The sequence below is a fragment of the Schistocerca serialis genome, chromosome 3 (assembly GCF_023864345.2).
Source record: "Schistocerca serialis cubense isolate TAMUIC-IGC-003099 chromosome 3, iqSchSeri2.2, whole genome shotgun sequence".
Taxonomy (NCBI): domain Eukaryota; kingdom Metazoa; phylum Arthropoda; class Insecta; order Orthoptera; family Acrididae; genus Schistocerca; species Schistocerca serialis.
Window position 1 is genome coordinate 189,508,575 of NC_064640.1, and position 18,497 is coordinate 189,527,071.

Consider the following 18,497-nt stretch of genomic DNA (forward strand, 5'->3'; position numbering starts at 1 on the left):
TATACGCAAAAATGTAAATGGTCAGCATGTAGCCATTATAATTATAGATATTAAGCACATTTAATTACTTAAAGTGCCGTAGGTAATATAATCCATATGACGATACAACATAAATTCTTTAAATGTTTATTAGTTTGTATCACCCACAACAAACGACTCCCACGTTGTGACGTCGCAGACTGTAAATTAAGAAAGACTGAAACCTGCAAAGCAATAGATAAGTTGTTAAACACGAGACTGAGAATGAAAAGAAAGTCAAGTAGCAACGAAGTTTCCACTGAACTTGGGCAAGTACATTCAGTGTTCATTCCGAACTCAGTGCTCGAGATGTATTCACTGAGATGTAAATTTGCACCGTAGCGTACACATGAATACATTAGCAGAAAAGAAATATAAATCAACGATACATTCAAGACGTGGACTAAGATACGTTAAAAAAGAGATCAAGAAAAGAATGAAGGAAAGTGCTATAAAGTCTAGAACATTAACGAGGTTTCATACCGTACAGCTTTATTAAAAATTCTGTGACAAGGTTCTCCAGAAGAAATTTTTGGAAGTTACCGATGAGGAACTGGACTGGTAGTATTGCACCAAAATCAGATTATACGTATGTAATAATGGATGACGAAGAAAACAAAATTCATAAAAGGAATAAGACGAGGAATTTCTAAATTCATGTTTCTGTAACTACTGATCGGAAACGCAGAAAATTTTTTTTCGAACTTGAAATAAAGAAATGGAAATAAGATTTTTGTACCGCATGTGGAGTTTGCTAACGATGCTGCACCTAGTGTAGACAGCTGGTAAGACGTGAAACAGATTAGAGGTAAACAAGAATATCGGTAAAATGTGCCGACTGGAAGTAGACAAAAAAGAGAATTGAGCGTCCTAAATTAAAATTTGGGAAAATTAGGATTTGAAAAGCTAAGCTCTCTTTATGAAGCCCCAGAGCTGCAAGACACCATATGTATACGAAAACCAGGATACAAACCGAAGCAGTAAAAAAGTAGAAAGCTGGACCATTACAGTGGACGACTAAAAGGTGATGGGCAAAGAAAGTGCAGACGTGGAGACGATTTACGAAAAATAAGTAAACATAACAGCTTGTGAACAACTCTTGCAACTCCGAACAGGTATGTGAGAGAAATAATATCCACAAAATAGACTGTAATAGTATTTGGAAACTCGAAAGAGGACGACGAAGTATGCACTAAAGGATAGTTTGAAAATTATATAGTACTGGAAAGGACGGCACATCTAGTGCAATTAAGAATATAATGAGTAATTATTTGAAAGAAAAGTTGCTAATGGTGATTGAGGTACAGTCGCCAAAGAAGGCACATCTGTCTAATGGAGTGCGAAATGTAGGTGCAAGTTATCGATGAAATAGATCAGATTACGATCTCGCCCTCTTTGTAGATTCAGTATACTAAGCAAAAATTTGTAAAACCTAATGACAACTCAAGTTTCTTAGCTTAGGTTCAATAAAAGCTTTGGATCAATAAAAAAATCAATAAAAGTGATAGAATGGTTAAAATAATCAAACATTAGGCCTGCTTCACAATGTAAAGCTGAATTTGATACTCATCACGGAGTAGTAATTCAATCTGTTACGGAATATGTCAGATAACATGTGAAACATGAAGCAAGGAGAACATAATAGGCAAACCAACACAGGAAAAGGGGGCATTCCTGGCAAAGAGGAGTCTGCTGGTATCAAATATAGGCCTTTATTTGGGGAATAAGTTTATGAGGAAGTTCGTTTGGAACAGAGCGTTGTATGATAGCGAATCATGGACTGTGGGAAAACAAGAACAGAAAAGAATCGAAGCGTTTGAGATGTGGTGACATAGAAGGATGTTGAAAATTAGGAGGACTGGTAAGGAATGACGTGGTTCTCCGCAGAATTTGCGAAGAAGGACCATATGGAAAACAATGACAAGAGGAAGAACAGAGTGATAGGAAACATGTCAAAGACATCGGGGAATAACTTCCTTGGTACTAAAGGTACCCGGAAAGCGTAAAAAATGTAGGGGAAAAACAGAGATTGGGATATATCTAACAAATAATAGGACGTAAAGTGTTACTGCTACTCTGAGATAAGAATCTGTGTCAGCAGGCGGCAACACATTTAGAAAACCGATAAATCAAAAAGAAAGGAAAGAAATATGTAACGAAGCCAAGCCTGTAACAGGAAGTACGAAATTATAAATTAATTTCAGCGTCAACAGAGTATATGGGAGTATGACATCAGCAACAAATCGAAAGAATGTTACAGAAATTTATAGTTAATCGTCATAATGTACACAACTAATAATATATGCATGTAAGACTTGCATTTGGAGCAACACGGGTAGATTGAAGTAAGGAACAATGCATAATAAATCATAAGGAGTGTGTAGGAGACAAACTTGTTATAGCATTTCACAAATATATATCAGCATAATTACATAGTCTTGCATAACCGCAGAAGAGTGAAGATATAGTATATTAACTTCTCTAAGCGAATGCGAAGAAGAACAGGAATAAGGACAAAAGCGTGACGTTATAACAGTTTGGTTCCAACTATCCAGTGAAACAATAGTCTGACGTAACAGGTCTGCGGAAGCAACGACTTGGAATGGAATTTTGAACCCATGAGAGGGGGACAAAAAGTTGGCAGGAAGCGATGTGAAACAGCAAAGAAGATCTATGGGTAAAATAAGATGTTGCGGCCCAGGCGACCAGTACATCGATGATCCTGTGAGATTTAAAATAACCAGTCAATGAGTACCTACGATTGCGTTACGAGCCAACAGTGAAACAGAGCTCGACAAAATGGCGGCATGCGATAAATTTAGAAAAATGAATCTGGTAGCCATGCACAAGGTTGATGATAAATACATACAAGTGTACTTAAAGGATAGTACCGTCGTGTTCTCTCAACAGCGAAAAGTGCAGAGGTCCAAACCGGTGTCCAGAACCCTCGTAAGACCTTACTTGGGCTGAGCTGTGTGTGCAGTTTTGCAGAGTACCTACTTATCCACCTGACCCACGATTATCCACGCAGCTCCTTTTTCTGTCGGCGGTCGTATTATGCCATAGGTTCATCATGAATTTTCTAGGCTGTTGCTCCGAGTAAAAGAAATGAACGGTGAATTAGCAACTAGTTGTTCCCTGGACGAAGTACAGCAAGAGATTCTCAAATTTCGAAACGAATCACGCCGGAAAAAGTATGGGGAAACAGGGTAGCACTGTGAACGGCGAACAAGCTATCAGCGTTGACATCTCAAACATGAGACGAAATTGAATGAATATAAGTGTACAGGAATATGGGTCATAAACTGGTAAGCAATAAGAGAGGTTTACTGTAAAAATGGCAATAGAACACTTCATATATTAAATAACGGCATGGAGGTTCGGGTTATTAATCAGTCTGAGAAACAGTGTCTGTGGAAAACAGGCTGGGCCGAGAAGCTAACTATGAGCGCTAAGGTCGACGGTTAAGAACGTCACCATAGCCGTGGATGTGTACTGAAATGTTTTGCCATCTCCTTGTGGCTGCATACAATGCAGACTGCGTTGCCATGAAGATTTCGTTGACTTCTACTGTGATCTACAGAACTACAAATCCTAGACACCGCAAGACACAAGGGCAAACAACAAAGCAGAGAGAGAGAGAGAGAGAGAGAGAGAGAGAGAGAGAGAGAGAGAAGAAATCAGATGCTCCAATATTTACTACAAATGACCACGCGATAGTTATGTTACGATTTATAGATATCAAATGTTTGCTCACTGAAGTCTGCTAATAGCATTTAAAAGTGAATACTCAGAGATAAAGAGAACTGCATAGACACGGTTTAACCAGAACAAACAAAAAGTGAAGCAGTGTGTGTGAGTATACAAAGGACATGTCTTTGTGTCTACTTCTATAAAATTATTTAGACAGACGCACATAGTAAAAGCCTAATTGTCGCGAGAAAAGGATCTGCTAAGATTCGAGAGAGAAGATCAGACATCAGTGACAGTAAAATATCTGCATAAAAATTAAATGAAGGCTGCCTGCCCATAACAGAGGTTAATACATAAACTGCTATCGAATTTTATGATGAACTGCATATGTCAATAAACGGAGTATGGTATGACAAATGTATGGAAACTAGTACAAGAGCTAGAGAGACATTAGACGAAGAGCACCATTCAGATACGTCACGGTGTGCGCAGACAACACGAAGAGGGTAGTTAATGTGTGCGTTCGTCTTTTGGTTTCAGTATGGAAGAAAATAGATCCACTCAACATTGCGTATTTATCTAAAAGTTCATGCATAGCGAGTATGAGAAACTTGTTTGGATAGCCTCCACACACGTAAGCTGATCGTTTAAATGACTACAAGAGGTGGTCATTTTACCGCCAAAAGGTGGAGGTAGCTGTTGGGACATTTGATAACCAGTTGCTAAAAGTGTCATCTAACATTGGAACAATTGCCTTTTCTTACCGTGAATGGCACTAATCATAACTTATATCGTTGAACGTAGATGCTTGTTTCTTAATATAACCGTCATAAGCCTCATCTAGAAAAGTACAGAAAGGATTTTCTTGGCGATCAAAATAAACATCAAGCTATGAAACGAATTAAAATATCAAAACAACATAGCCAACTTGTTACTTGCCACCCACAATCTGCAACGTTCATTTGAAGTCAACCAAAGCTCAGCGTGTAAGCGAGCTCAATCTCCAGAACAGTTGATTAATGTGTGAACGACTGTTGATCATGCAAAACAGGTGAAAGGCAACAAATACCAGCGTTTGAGAAAATAGTTAGCACGGAAATGAAAAGTGTGCAAGATACTACTGTTATTGTTCGTTCCATTTTACGACAGAAAAAATTCTCTTACCGAAATTCTCTTCAGAAGTATCTCAAGAGTGTTTCCACTGCTGAATACCGAGGACGAAACTGACTGTGCTGTTTTACTTTCACGTGTCTCAACTTCCAGCCAATGTTCTACGGCCTTAGCGAACAGAGAAAGATTGTCGATAAAATATTCAATTGATTGCCGACAGCTAAGTGAACAAAGTTTGGCGCCATTAGTGTAGCAATTAGGCGACTTCTCGGAGGAAAGATCCCAACAGTTTGTTTCAAGAGTATGTATATATTCCTGTATTTACCAGGTTGCCCCAATTCATTTCATGGACTGAGCGTCATTAGCTGTGACATTAATGCTTTGCGAACTTACCTCCAATAATTTATGTCTGTCTAGTACCGTCGGCATCCCACAACAAGGATTAATGCTTAAGACCGGTACATATTTGAATGTCATTCATCCCAATGTAGCATATTTCTCTAGATTTTACAATGATCGTGTTCAAACATTTGTCTAGTCGATGTGCATCAGTCGAGCTTGTTCATGTTTTTGAATAAATGCTTCACGGAGTTCTTGTCGCATCAGATTCGACGATGTCCTCCATCGTCATCGTGAGAAAATTTCAGTACGCCTTTACGAGTAGTGGTGCAGTGCGAGTTCAATTAGTGTGTCGCAGCATGCCTGGATCTGCTTCTGCAGGAGGTCGAGCGGAGGCTACAACACACACAAAATATTAGATCACTTTATTAAAATATGAACAATATAAATTCTTAACTTGGAAACAATCCATATCCACTGGAATGTCGCTATGTATTTGCTGCTGTCCCTGAACACTGTAACTTCATACAATACTGAATGGTAGTCTCATTTCCATGTACATTTGACTATAAACTTTAATATAGTGTTCAGACTGATAGTTCTGTTTGGTCAGAGCCAGATCTGATGAGCTAAGACAATGCTGTCTTCGCAGGCGATGATTACAGAGTGGACTGAGCAGCGCTCTGCTCTGATGTAAGTAATATGGCAGCAGCGGCATAGTGAAACTTCTTTAGGGTAAAATGGAAATGAGCGTTTGGTGTCATTGGCCGGGAGGCCCCATGCGGGGCAGGTCCGGCCGCCTTGGTGCTGGTCTCATTACATTCGACGCCACATTTGGCGACCTGCGCGCCGGATGGGGATGAAATGGTGATGAATACAGCACAACACCCAGTCCCTCAGCGGAAAAAATCCCCGACCCAGCCGGGAATCGAACCCGGGCCCGTAGGACGGCAATCCGTCACGCTGACCACTCAGCTATTTTTTTTTAATATCTCATTTTTTGTTCTATACTGTTTGTTGAATTTATTCGTGGCGGGCGTTCGATGACACCCGTTCAGGTTGTTCGTTGATCCGTTCACTCAATTTTTTTTTTATTACAGAGAGTAGCTAAACCCTCTGACCGAACACGCTGAGCTACCGTGCCGGCTGCTATAGAGGCGGACTTCTTTAGGGTGTGTCTACGCCAGTGTCTCGTACATTGCCGCGTCAGGCAGTACTGTCCTTACTTATGGTCCCGTCGTGAAGTACCAGCTTTGACATGGAAAAAATGGTTCAAATGGCTCTGCGCACTATGGGACTTAACTTCTAAGGTCATCAGTCCCCTAGAACTTAGAACTACTTAAACATAACTAACCTAAGGACATCACACACATCCATGCCCGAGGCAGGATTCGAACCTGCGACCGTAACGGTCGCGTGGTTCCAGACTGTAGCGCCTAGAACCGCTCGGCCAACCCGGCTGGCCTTTGACATGGAACCTCATTGTTCAGACGACACTATAGATTCCAAGACAGATAAGCATCAGGTGACACATCACTCAAGGGATAAGGTAACGGTGTAATTTGATACCCTGCCCGTGCCTGTCAAGCAGTTGCCTGAGATACTTGGAAGGTGTGGTTAAATTAAAGGTAAGATCAACCAATCATCATCAGATGCGATATGGAGGGGCATGGGGTCAGCACAACACACTCCCGGCCATTGTCGACATTTAAATCGAGGTCAGCGTATAATGTGAAAGTCTCACAGGACCTTGTCCCACTCCGCAGCTGTAGGACATTTGTGTGTGATACATTCAAGGTCAGGATGTAACCTGATGCCCTGCCCACCATTCTTGGGCAGCAACATGACATAAAAAAATTACCCATCCACTGTACCCCTCCCCCCCCCCCCCCCCCCTCCTCACCTCCATTTTTATTATTATTCCTGTTATGTCTATCACAAAGCGAAAAAAGTGGTCCAACTAAAACATTCATATTTCTTTACGTACTACACGAATATGTAATAAAAAATGGGGGTTCCTATTTAAAAAAACGCAGATGATATCTGTTTGACCTATGGCAGCGCCATCTAGCGGGCCAACCATAGCGCCATCTGGTTTCCCCCTTCAAGCTAGACAAGTTTCGTTCTTTGTAGTTTTTTCGTTTGACGGTTATTTCGTGAGATATTTGGTCCAGTCACGATCAATGGACCATCCTGTATATGTTAGATTGGAAACGTGGGTACTTGGAGAAAATTGGTAAAATAATAGCAGATTACCCGAAAACTGTAAATACCAATGGAGGATGCTTGCAGAATATACTATGACGTCATTAAATTATAGTAGTTCATCCACACCCCAGTCACACACTGTAATTTCTGTGTGTCTTACCTCATAAATTATGGTAACACCTGCCACCACTTTTAAGTAGATAACTCTGCTGCTGGTAATAGCAGCAATGATGATGATGATGATGATGATGATGATGATGATGATGATGATGATGATGTCATGCAATTGCCTGAGAGCCATGGGCAGGGATTCAGGTTGCATACTGACTTTGACAGTACCTCACACAGTTGCCTGACAGAGGTGAGTGGGGTGTCAGGTTAAGTTGTCATCTTATTTTACCTTATTTTGATTGCTGTGTTGCCCAAAGTTTGTGTGTTGCAACCTTCACTGTCCCACCAATGTAAGATACTACATTTTGTTAGCCAAATTACATCATGCAGATGGTAAGAAGTCATGTAACTTCCATAAGCTACTGGACATTATTTTTTTTTTTTTTTGACATCTTGGATATTCGGGAATCCAGCCGGATGTTCGCGTCGTTCTCGCACGATATTTCCGGCTGGATTCCCGAATATCCAAGATGTCAACAGATCGCCGGGAAAGCATGAAGAATTACATTTTTTTTTTTTGTCTGTCACTGAAGAACATTTTCAGAAATTCTACTTCACTGGCTAGGCCACTTAATTTACTGGAAGCTAACACATTGTATGTATTGCATTGCATGTTAACTGGGGACCTAGAAACGACGGAGAGGCTCCGTTCCCGCCGCAGCCGCAGTGGTCCACAACCCCACGACGACTACGGCAATCCACTTCACCCCTCCGCCGCCCCACACCGAACCCAGGGTTATTGTGAGGTTCGGCCCCCGGTGGACCCCTCCCAGGGAACGTCTCACTCCAGATGAGTGTAACCCCTATGTTTGCGTAGTAGAGTAATGGTGGTGTACGCGTACGTGGAGAACTTGTTTGCGCAGCAATCGCCGACATAGTTTAACTGAGGCGGAATAAGGGGATCCAGCCCGCATTCACCGAGGCAGATGGAAAACCGCCTAAAAACCATCCACAGACTGGCCGGTTCACCAGACCTCGACACGAATCCGCCGGGCGGATTCGTGCCGGGGACCAGGCGCTCCCGCAGTCCGGAACCGCGCGACTGCTACGGTCGCAGGTTCGAATCCTGCCTCGGGCATGGATGTGTGTGATGTCCTTAGGTTAGTTAGGTTTAAGTAGTTCTAAGATCTAGGGGACTGATGACCACAGTAGTTAAGCCCCATAGTGCTCAGAGCCATTTGAACCATTTTTGAACCAGGCGCTCCTTCCCGCCCGGAAAGCCGTGCGTTGGACCGCACGGCCAACCGGGCGGGTAAGCTAACACATACTGACCTATATCTCAGTGCACACGGTATTCATCGACGAGCCCAAAGGAATTCAGTGTTAAACATGCTGCTACATCGAGCTGAATCTGATTGTGACCAAAAAAAAAAAAAAGGTTCAAATGGCTCTGAGCACTATGGGACTTAACTTCTGAGGTCATCAGTTCTGAGGTCATCCTTCACCTAGAACTTAAAACTACTTAAACCTAACTAACTTAAAGACATCACACACATCCATGCCCGAGGCAGGATTCGAACCTGCGATCGTAGCGGTTGCGCGGTTCCAGATTGTAGCGCCTAGAACCGCGCTGCCACTTCGGCCGGCTGATTGTGACAACTGGACTCTTTGATCAAATATCCATGAACTGTATTCCCCCCTGCTGTCCATACCTGTAGGACAGTTGTGTGAGGTACTTTCAATATCACAATCTATCGTGATGCCACACCCACAGCTCTGGGGTACATGTGTGTAGTACATTCAAGGGCAGGATGTAACCTGATACGCCACACATGCATCTTAGTCAGCTGCATGACGTAAAATTGTTGGGAAGCCCACCCCACTCATCTAGGCCAATAGGATGGCTAAAAAAAAAAGGCGAGAAACCCGTTCTTATTTTAGATGAATAGGAGATTTCCTCCGCTCAGGGACTGGGTGTTGTGTTGTCTCTATCATCATCATCATCATCATCATCTCATCCCCATCGACACGCAAGTCGCCGAAGTGGGGTCAACAAAAGACTTGCACCAGGCGACAGATCTACCCGACGGGAGGCCCTAGCCACACGACGTTTCCGTTATTTCAATTAGGCGAGTTTCCTCATTCAAGGTCATTACACCGTAAATGCCAGCAGCAGTAGAGATCAAGCACTGCCTGCAGCCAGAATAAAACGAAAGAGAAGGCTGTCGCAATCAAAAGTAAGTATTAGCTATACATCTCTCTCGTTATTAATTAATTATTAATATTCTGTGTCCTTTTTGGAAATTCTAACGATTTTTCTTTTCCCATAAATGATCATTTATTTATTAATGTTCTATGTGTTTCTACTTAGCATTGTTCTGTGTGTTTCTAATGGGAATTATCTGTACTGCCACCACCACCATCACAGCACCAGATATCGGAATCATGGGATCAGGAAAAGCAGCTGGCTTATGCATCTCGGCGGCAGTGTCACACGAATGGGGTAGCTGATGTAGAACAAGTTCCCATTATCACTATCGTCAGCACCCCCCCATAAGACTGCTGCTGTGGCACACCATGATATTAAAGTGATCTTATTCTCTATAATGTTCAATCTAAATTCAAGTGGTAGTAAACATTTGACTGCAGGCTATCGTCAGATTGTGGGTTCAATTTAGTGGTAATGATTGAAAATCCCCAATGTAGTGGTATCAATGTAATGCCTTTGTACTACGAGGGCAGTTCAATAAGTAATGCAACACATTTTTTTTCTCGGCCAATTTTGGTTGAAAAAACCGGAAATTTCTTGTGGAATATTTTCAAACATTCCCGCTTCGTCTCGTATAGTTTCATTGACTTCCGACAGGTGGCAGCGCTGTACGGAGCTGTTAAAATGGCGTCTGTAACGGATGTGCGTTGCAAACAATGGGCAGTGATCGAGTTTCTTTTGGCGGAAAACCAGGGCATCTCAGATTTTCATAGGCGCTTGCAGAATGTCTACAGTGATCTGGCAGTGGACAAAAGCACGGTGAGTCGTTGGGCAAAGCGTTTGTCATCATCGCCGCAAGGTCAAGCAAGACTGTCTGATCTCCCGCGTGCGGGCCGGCCGTGCACAGCTGTGACTCCTGCAATGGCGGAGCGTGCGAACACACACGTTCGAGATGATCGACGGATCACCATCAAACAACTCAGTGCTCAACTTGACATCTCTGTTGGTAGTGCTGTCACAATTGTTCACCAGTTGGGATATTCAAAGGTTTGTTCCCGCTGGGTCCCTCGTTGTCTAACCGAACACCATAAAGAGCAAAGGAGAACCATCTGTGCGGAATTGCTTGCTCGTCATGTGGCTGAGGGTGACAATTTCTTGTCAAAGATTGTTACAGGCGATGAAACATGGGTTCATCACTTAGAACCTGAAACAAATTGGCGATCAATGGAGTGGCGCCACACCCACTCCCCTACCAAGAAAAAGTCTAAAGTCATACCCTCAGCCGGTAAAGTCATGGTTACAGTCTTCTGGGACGCTGAAGGGGTAATTCTGTTCGATGTCCTTCCCCATGGTCAAACGATCAACTCTGAAGTGTATTGTGCTACTCTTCAGAAATTGAAGAAACGATTTCAGCATGTTCGTAGGCACAAAAATCTGAACGAACTTCTCCTTCTTCATGACAACGCAAGACCTCACACAAGTCTTCGCACCCGAGAGGAGCTCACAAAACTTCAGTGGACTGTTCTTCCTCATGCACCCTACAGCCCCGATCTCGCCCCGTCGGATTTCCATATGTTTGGCCCAATGAAGGACGCAATCCGTGGGAGGCACTACGCGGATGATGAAGAAGTTATTGATGCAGTACGACGTTGGCTCCGACATCGACCAGTGGAATGGTACCGTGCAGGCATACAGGCCCTCATTTCAAGGTGGCGTAAGGCCGTAGCATTGAATGGAGATTACGTTGAAAAATAGTGTTGTGTAGCTAAAAGATTGGGGAATAACCTGGTGTATTTCAATGCTGAATAAAACAACCCCTGTTTCAGAAAAAAAATGTGTTGCATTACTTATTGAACTGCCCTCGTACAAATGGCGTGTATTACATCAGAATTTCTCAGATTTATCTGCAATATTCAGCGGTCAAACACCTCCTGTGTGACTAGATTACCTCACAGTATGACTTGGCGGCTGCCCGAGGATAGTTAAGATATGTAACAACTGTGCACTCACTTTCAGGTATCAGCATTCAGAAAGTTGATGGGTGCAATCTTGATCATTCAGTGTGCTGTGAATGAGTGTCTCAGGTGGTGTGAGTATGTATTTTTAGGAAACGACTGATACGCCCTTACAGAGCTTACCTGGCCACACTTGGTTGACCCACACCTCTCTCTTGCACCGTGAAGACCCCCTTCAGCGTCAGTGTGGCGTCCAGTTACCTGTGGCTCACAGTCTATTGTGCTGTCCTGCTTTGTCTGCTCTGCGGGACAATCTTCGGTTACCGGATTCGTAGCCATTCATTTTGGTAGACAACGCCTCATCAGCTGATTTGGTTTTACGTTGTTGGTTCGTTGGTTGGTTGTTTTGGGGAAGGAGACCAGACATCGAGGTCATCGGTCTCGTCGGATTAGGGAAGGACGGGGAAGGAAGTCGGCCGTGCCATTTGAAAGGAACCATCCCGGCATTTGCCTGGAGCGATTTATGGAAATCACGGAAAACCTAAATCAGGATGGCCGGACGCGGGATTGAACCGTCGTCCTCCCGAATGCGAGTCCAGTGTCTAAACACTGCGCCACCTCGCTCGGTTTGGTTTTACGTTTTCTCCGTGAGAGTGGGTTTTATAATTCCATGTAAGTTTTAGCACATGTCCTTTGTCCCTTTGTGTCCTCCACGCCAGTGCTTTTAGGCTGGAGGTTTTAATGTGTCGCAGACTGGCTGGTTTATCCTTTTTATTCCCGTGATCAGCCAGCCATGATCATCTGCTCTCTTGTTTTAATTCCTTCTACCTGTTTCCTGCGTCTCTCTGTGGTTATCTTGTCTTTATGTTTGTTGCCCTTTTGTCGTTCTTGTGGTTTTTCCTTGCTCCCCGTTTTGTGTTGTACGTCTTGTTTGTTTTGTTCTGATATTTGTATACTTGTTTTAGTCGGAACAAGGGACAGATGAATTAGCAGTTGGTCCCTTCCCCAACCAACCAACAGAGTTTACCCGTGTATCAGATGTGCAGTGTATCATTTAAACTTCTGCTACAGGGAAAGTATCTCTGCGTTATTAGTATGTGACATCATAGTGGATTAAAAACAACAGCACTTTCTTTAACACTTCCTAACGAGGAGCGAATTATTTAGTTTCACCTTTGCACTTTGTTAGTTTAGCTTTTTGAATCTCTGGTGAGTATTAATCTAATTTACTACAGACAGACAGACAGCCCTTGCGTTTTCGTTAGTGCCTACAGTTGAGTTTCACAGCATGTGTCGGTAGTCGTTTTCTTCTCTTTGTACTGTATTTTACCACCGTTTTTAGTACGGATAGGGACTGTGATTGCTGTGTGCAGATGTGAGCTGAGTTGGTGACACTTTGCTCTCATCTCCAGGCTGTATTGGCTTCGGTTACACAACTTGAGGCTGCAGTGGATGGGCATGACTCTTGTGGACTGGGGATCTAACGGACGTCCAGCACGACCCACGAGTCCGCTGATCGGTCCGCACCTGTGGCAAGCCCAGTTACTGCTCGCACTGAGGTTGTCCCCTCACCCGTGGTCGAGTGGGAGGTCGCCTCAGGTCGTGGCACGCTGCGAAAGACTTCCTGGGAGGCCGAACATAAGGCCTCCCCAGTTAGTTTGACAAACAGGTTGGGGGACCTATCTGTGGCTGACAATGTGCCTCAGCCAGACGTAGTTGCTTGCCCTGGTTCAAAGGAAACATCTCAGCCTGCAAGACCGGGACAGTCACTAAGGGTGGGTGCCAAGGAGGGAAAGAAAGCCAGTGTGCACTCCATGTGGAGTCATTCCAGACGTGGAATGGGTCCTTCTGGATGGCATGAGGAGCACAGGGTGCAGCCAACTGCAGGTGTGTGTCGCTTTGAATCGGAACAGATTCTCTCTGGTTTTGAGCGGCTATCCAAAGTGGTAAAGGACCGATCGCGGACCTCTGGTACAGAGCAGCGTGGAGGATTTGAATTAGAGGCTCAGACGGTTCTGCGACTGCTTAGGCTGCACATTCCTCGACTTGTGCCGTAGGGAGGTGGGGTTTCGGATTCTGCTAAATATGTCAGGAGGCCATTATTTGCAGGAGGTGGCTACACGGGTAGAAGGGACTGTGTGGCGTGGAATGGGAAATTTTTTACTTTAGATGGTCTCGGGGAAAAACAAAATGTGCATCCTTCTCAAAGGCTGCAAGTTGAACACAGGAAGAAGATAGACTTAGGAACCGTCGGTATAAAAGTTGTAACTTGTCGTAGCTGTGTTGGCGAAGTACCAGAGCTCCAAGCGCTAATAGAAAGCACTATTTTCAAATTGTTATAGGCACTGAAAGCTGGCTGGATAAATTAAGTCAAAATTTTTGCGAAGGATCTAATGGTGTTCAGAAAGAATAGGCTAAATATAGTTGGCGGGTGCGTGTTTGTTGCTGTAACAAGTAGTTTATCTTGTAGCGAAATTGAAGTAGATAATTCCTGTGAGTTAATGTGGGTAGAGGTCATTCTTGGCAACAGAAATAAAATAACAATTGGATCCTTTCACCGACCTCCCAACTCAGATGATACTGTTGCTGAAGAGCAGCTGAGTTACGCATGTCTGTTGTCGTGGTGTGCATATTTTGACGCTTACAGCGCCATCTACTGGTCAGATTTTCGTGAAATTTGTTTCGTGACGTTTCCCCTGATGAGGTGTGCCATGTTAGCGGTGTGATGAGAGGTGTTGATGATAGTGATTATGGGAACTGAATGTCTGGCAACAGTTGTTGAACATCAGATGCACTGTCACTGTGGCACTGCTGCTGGGGTGCATACGCTGGCTGCATTCCCTGATGCCATGATTCAGGCATTTGTTGCTGTGATGGTTGTGGTGGTGGTGGTGGTGGAGGTGCAGACAATAACATTTTGAAACCAGCGTCCTACCGAGTGAGGTGGCCCAGTAGTTACCACACTGGACTCGCATTGGGGGGACGGCGGTTCAATCCCGCGACCGGCCATCCCGATTTAGGTTTTCCGTGATTTCCCTAAATCGCTTCAGGCAAATGTCGGGATGATACCTTTGAAAGGGCACGGCCGACTTCCTTCCCTAATCCAACGAGACCGATGACCTCGCTGTTTGGTATCTTCCCTGAACAACCCAATCCAACCCAGCATCCTAGTCTAGCATTTCAGCTAGTAGCACTTTAGGAGAGCGTTGCACTGTTGGAATATAAAAATAAAGAATCCTAAGCAAAAACAAATCCAACATTAAAAAATGGTCATTTGTGGAAAAAGAAAAGCTGTAAGTATTTCCAAAAACATATAGTATATTAATAATAATTATGCATTTGTGGAAAAAAGGAAAATCGTTAGAATTCTAAAAACCTCGTAAAATATTAATAATTGATTAATAATGAGAGTGATGTATGGATTGATACTTGTTTTCGAATGTGACAGTCTTCTTTCTCTTTTTATTCTGGCCGGAGGCAGTGTCTGGTGTCTACTGGTGCTGGCACACCATGATCTTTTCACTATGGTGTACAAACCTTGAATGACGAAACTCACCCAACTGAAATTATAATTAAAGAGGGGATGGGGTCTCCTGCCATATGTTCCTATTGGTTTATATTAATGCAGGATGGAGGAGGGGTTTCCCTCCTGTTTCAGCCATCCTATTGGTCTAGATCAGCGAGGGAGGGGGTTTCCCGCCAATTTTGTGTCATGCAATTGGCCAAGATGAATGATCTGGGTATTAGGTTACATCCTGACCTTGGATGTACCACACACCAGTGCATTACAGGCATGGGCGCCAGAAGAGGGACGTGACGCGGATCAGGTTACTTCCGGACCTTCAATGTACGACACAAACGTGCCACAGATGTGCGGGCAGGGTCTCAGGTTACACCATAACAATGAAATTACCCACGCTGTCCGCCAACCGACAGCGTGGCGGGAGGGGTGAGTTCCCTGGAAGCGAGGACTTGTCCTTTGAGATAAGATCATTAACTGGCCTGATACCCTCATTGAAGGTCTATTGGCGATCAGGCTTTATCTCTCCTACCTCTCTTCAGAGCTGTGACAAAGAAAATAGGCAGAGGACTGTGAATATATGGTATTCAATCCATTTTCCGACACCACAAGAAAATTAGAGAGATGATATGCCCTGTAAATAAAAAAAAGAGCCTCTCTCTCGTTGTTCAAATGGTTCGAATGGCTCTGAGCACTATGGGACTTAACATCTGTGGTCATGAGTCCCCTAGAACTTAGAACTAGTTAAACCTAACTAACCTAAGGACATCACACACATCCATGCCCGAGGCAGGATTCGTACCTGCGACCATAGCAGTCACGCGGTTCCGGACGAGCGCCTAGAACCGCGAGACCACCGCGGCCGGCTCTCTCTCGTTGTTCCTCGCATTTAAAATACCTTGTGCATGAGGAAGCAGTTACATAGGTCAGTCAATACGAAAGATTTCAGGATATGCTCAGAGCACCTTCGTCACATTAAATTTCATGATGTCGGCAAATATGCTATTCGTGAAAATAGTCTAATGAACAAATATACGATTGTGTTTGATGAAACAGAAATATTATCCCATGTGTTAACCTACTGGGATTAGGTTATCAAAGAAGCCATTGCGATCAGAATGTGTAAAAACAATTTTGACCAGGCAGAGGCTGCATTCTTAGTTGTGGGTGGAAATGGACACTTGATGGTGAAAGCCAGTAGTGAAATGAGCTGAGTCATTCACCATATAACGAAATTAGCATCCCTACGAGGATTTTTCATCCATAGATATCGACAATCGACATAATCTCTGGCAGCATACGAAAGTTAAGTGACTTTGCGACTTCTGCAGGACATAATTTGGCCAATTAAATGTAGTAGCTAATTGTCTACGGGAATATCTTCATGGTAACAGTGGAGGACGTCGTCACAAGCTTGAGAGTTTACACAAATCTGATTCACCAAGAGCTCTGTGAAGTATTTATTATAGGATGTTATAGCAGAAAACCATATTCTCATATTGTCAGTGTTTTATCTGAACAGAAGTTCAGACCTTATGAAACCGAGTACATGATTTTGTCGAAACTTAGGTTACCCATTACAACTAATTCTGATCACCTTAGGTTAGAGGTCTTCTGTCTTGATGAATTCTACATTGTTGTTAACTGATACTTTTAACGCTTGTGTTTTCATCTTGCGAGTTAATTCAATGATCGTGTGTAACATATGATAAATAATTACTATAGATTCAGTGTGGTTACTTGTCTTTCCTCAGAAACCTTCAATGCATTTGCTTATGACGGTTACGATTATACAGGAAGAGATTACACATAGCAGATGTAAGCTGTGTAGTGGGGCAGGTACTAAATTTAATGTGTGGCTTATCTCAAGATAATATAACAGGGTGCATCCCAGTATCAGGTTCCACCTGAGGCAATCTCAGGCCACCCCAACCTTCCCCCAACGCCACCCCTCTTGGGAAGCCAACCATCTTGGGCAATTGTGTGTGATTAATTCAAGATCACCAAACCGATGTGGCCAATCTGTCGCAGATAAGGATCTGGGCCAATTGCATGTGTGAAAAAAGGCGGGAACCCCCTCCCCTTTCCTCCTTTTCCTCCCTAGGCCACTAAGAATCAAGCTACCCCTCCCCTTTTAATACCACAGCAATTCTAAGTTCTAGGGGACTGATGACCACAGATGTTAAGTCCCGTAGTGCTCAGAGCCATTTAGTCCGAAACTCAGCTTGACTGTGATATCCTGCGAACCATTGATGAAGGTCAACAGGCAAATTTCATATTCCTAGAGTTCTGAAAAGTGTTTAACACCGTGCCTCAATGCAGACTGTTAATGAAGGTACGACCATACGTGGTCCCAGATAAGCGAATGGCTTGAATTCTTACGTAATAGAAACCAGCACGTTATCCTCGACAGCAAGTGTTGATCAGAGACAAGGGTATCGTCAGGAGTCCACCAGGGAAGTGTGATGGAATTGCACTTATTTGATACTTACATAAATGGTCTGACGGAAAGGGTAAGCAGCAATCTACGGCTGTTTGCTGATAATGCTATGGTGTACTGGAAGGTGTCGTTGAGTGACTATAGGAGGATACAAGACGACTTAATAAAGCTTCTACTTGATGTGATGAATAGCAGCTAGCTCTAAATGTAGAAAAATATAAGTAAATGCAAATGAGTGGGAAAAAGAAACCCGTAATGTTGAGATATAGCATTAGTGGTGAGCTGCTTGATTCAGTCCCGTCTTTCAAATATCTTAGGCGTAATGTTGCAAAGCGATATAAAATGGAACGAACATGTAAGCTCCTTAGTTATAGGGAAGGCGAATGGTCGAGTTAGGTTTATTGGGAGAATTTTTCAGTTCTTCGAGAGGCAGGTTTTTATCACTTAGTCTAAGGGTGGGCGTCTGGCCTTCTCTCCCAGGCCTTTGCCCTCCCTCCATTTTAATTTTTCCTCGCTCTTTCTTTCCTGTTTGTTCGCCTTTTCCCTATCTGCGTTACTCTAGCCTCGTGTTTTTCGACTGGACATTTTAGTGTGTTGCAGAGTGGGTGGCTCATCTTTTTTTTTATTTTTCCGATCAGACAGCCTATAGTTGCAGATACCTCTACAACACTCTTACAGTGATGTCATTCTTTTTTAACACAGTAATAATGCAGGCACGAGTTTTTCGTGGATTTGGTACATATTTTGTTTAACGTGGGATATGGGTGTATTTGTTAAAATAATGAACTGTGTAAGTTGCTTGACGCAGGATATGGAAGTAATTTGTTTAAATATCACGCTAGTGTAATTGGTCAGTCTTGTACTCACGTGTGTTTGTTAGGGTTAATGGGGGAG

General features: G+C 43.4%; 1 protein-coding gene across 2 annotated transcripts in view; it reads left to right on the forward strand.

Annotated features, from left to right (window-relative positions):
* LOC126469893 (tyrosine-protein phosphatase 99A-like) overlaps positions 1-18,497 on the forward strand; it is a 483,039-nt gene that overhangs the window by 270,632 nt on the left and 193,910 nt on the right. The window lies entirely within an intron of this gene.